Below are 2,960 nucleotides of genomic sequence, written 5' to 3' on the forward strand. Positions count from 1 at the left end.
TATTTAAATTGTTTCCTCTTTTGCACGAAAATCAATGTATAAAAATTATTTATTTAATCAAGTTTACCTTTAATATCATTTAATATGATCCTGACTTCTTACCATTATTAGATGATGTGTATTAACATAAGTTTCTTATAAACCAATAAAAAAATACCACTTGAACAGTCCATTTATGTTTAAGTGCTCTTATTAGAGATAAGCTTCACACATCTTGTAAAACACTTTATTTCCCATCATGATGCGACAAAAAATATAAGCAAGTCCACGCGTATTTACATATATACAAAAAAAAAAAATCAAACGATTATCAAGAAGTATCATGATGAAACTGTGGACTCTCTTAAAAATCTGCCCTCGATAAATCCATCCATTTTGTATACCTCATTCATGACGTTAAGGCATCTGAATTATTGCTTCAATTCCATATATATTGAGCTTATCTGTACCACAAAATCATCCCTCTATCTGCTTTGAACCATTTTTCTCTTTCATCTTCTCATATAATAATGTCTTGCTGTGGAGGAAAGTGTGGATGTGGAACAGGCTGCAGCTGTGGTGATGGATGCAAGGGGTAACTACAAAACCATTTTTTCATACTGTTATTATTTTTAATTTCATTCGTTTGTAATTTTTTGCATCAATGTTTTGGATTACATTTATCAGAATGATAGAAAGCTCGAAAATGATGTATGAATGAGTTTTAATGACGTTCAGGTGACCATCGGTTTATAGGACCCAAGAGCATCCATGTTAACAAGTTTCAAATTCTTTTCATTGTCGATTTTTCTGTTGTGGACCTTGACTGTTTTGTGTAGTCTTGTTTCCTCAAATAGTATACTATTATGGCTTTGAGAAAATCGAATAGAAAAATCTTGCTTTTTGTTTTCTATGGATCATAGAGTTCGATCCGAAACGTCAAAAGAGTTATCTGAAACGTTAAGAAAAGAAAGGCACCATCAAATTCGAAAACAACGAATACTAGCATATTGCTTTAGTAAGAGAGATGAAAATCTTATATATTAAAAATCACCATTATCATCAAGCTATTTTCTAATTCAGCTCATATGTGTAATGAGATCTCAGTAATGTTTTACACTGTAGATGCAACCTGCACCCTGACTTAAGCTTTGGTGAGAAATCAGTTGAAAGGCCAGTTCTTTTCCTTAGCACTTCCTCTTATCCAATGAATACTTGCATTGTTGTAATCTCGATTTCTTGAGAATTGAAATAAAATAATATCTTAATGATGAATCATTGAATATGATTCGAAACATCTATCAAATATACATATCGAATTTGTTTCCAATTTTTTTTTTTCTGTTTATTTAATTGATTCAGTTGATAATGTGATGATTCAGGTATGTTGATGAAAGTGTAACAGTGGCAGGAGAGAATGGTTGCAAGTGTGGTTCCAACTGCACTTGTGATCCCTGCAACTGCAAATGATAATAATCACAACTATGGGGTATTAAGAATGGGCCATAAGCACTGGTATTGTGTACTATCATGTGTGGAATCTATAAACTATAATAAGCCACAGTATAAACTATAATAAGTTATGATCAAGTGGCTTTGTGTGCAGGCATAGAATTGCCTATGGTTTGTTTGTTCAATGGAATGTTTACAATTTTCTTCCTTAAATGCAAAGTATGGTTATTGTGTGAATATCCACTGTGAATTTTAAGCACTAAGTTTGTATGCTTGTTGATTTCCTTGAAAATTTCAAGGCTTACTTTTTGGGACTATTTATATGAATTTTAATGATTTTAAATGATAATATTTGTTGATTTTGTGGCCTCTTTAAATTTGTTTATTAGAAAGTATGATTTCAAATGTTTCTAATAATGTAAAGTTTTCCCTTCACATCTATCCTTTTTGGAATCATGAATGAGATGAGATCCATCTTAGCAGTCCTGAAAAGATAAAAAAGGAAAGAATCACATGAATTTGTGAGAAATGTTACAATATTAGTGTAAAAATAAAAGTTAAATATAAAATTATTTTCGAGAGAGAAAATGAAGCAAGGGGTATTATCTTGTGCATTTTTGGAAGTTTTTAGATTAAATGTGAAAAATGTAAAAATAATAGTTAGTTAAATAGATTGATTATGAGAAATTTTATGACTAAATATATTTTGAGTTGAAGTAGTAGTTAGATGGGTGATATTTGGAAAGTTGTGGTGTTTCATCCTTGTGATTATTATTTAAAGATAGTGTGTACTAAGTAAACCATTCACTACTAAGTAACTCTTAAAAGATGATTAAATCTACAAAATTAAATTTTGATAAATTATCACATAATTTAACATATTATAAAAACACTATTTACATGGATACACATTTCCATCTCATGTTTTAAAGAGTAAGTTACTTAGGATTGACTATGGGGAAAAATTATCATTAAGTATGCTTGAGTTGGAGTAATACTTGAATGGGTTGGATTCAAAAAGTTATGGTGCTTCACCTTTGTGATCATTTTTAGAAAATTTGAAAGCTTACTTTTGGGACTATTTATTTGAATTAATTTTTTATTTTTTTTGTTGCACCAAAGATATCTCCACGACCCAACCAAACGCCCAACCTATTTATATGGATTTTAAACTACTTTAAATGGTTATATTTGATAACTTTATGGGCTCTTTAAATTTTCTTTTTAGCTAGTATGATTTTGAATGTTCCTAATAATGTAAAGTTTTCTCCTTCACATCTATCCTTTTTGGAACCATGAATGAGATGAAATCCATCTACTATCTTATGAAAAGATAAAAAGGAAAGAATCACAAAATATTGTGAGGAATGCTACAATATTATTGTAAGAATAAGAGTTAAATATTAAATTATTTTCAAGAGGGAAAATGAAGAAGGGGTGTTACCTTGTGCATTCTTGGTTATTTTAATAAAAATATGTTAATGTAAGTTAGAAGTTTGTAAATGAAATTTGAAAATTATAACTGGAAT

General features: G+C 29.5%; 1 long non-coding RNA gene across 1 annotated transcript; it reads left to right on the forward strand.

The window, feature by feature from the left end:
• The first annotated feature begins 413 nt into the window (after positions 1–413).
• On the forward strand, positions 414–1,668 carry LOC131875617 (uncharacterized). Its single transcript, XR_009372437.1, has 2 exons — positions 414–574; positions 1,362–1,668. It is a non-coding gene; the product is annotated as an uncharacterized LOC131875617 (long non-coding RNA).
• Positions 1,669–2,960: the final 1,292 nt, after the last annotated feature.

The sequence above is a fragment of the Cryptomeria japonica genome, chromosome 5 (assembly GCF_030272615.1).
Source record: "Cryptomeria japonica chromosome 5, Sugi_1.0, whole genome shotgun sequence".
Lineage (NCBI taxonomy): Eukaryota > Viridiplantae > Streptophyta > Pinopsida > Cupressales > Cupressaceae > Cryptomeria > Cryptomeria japonica.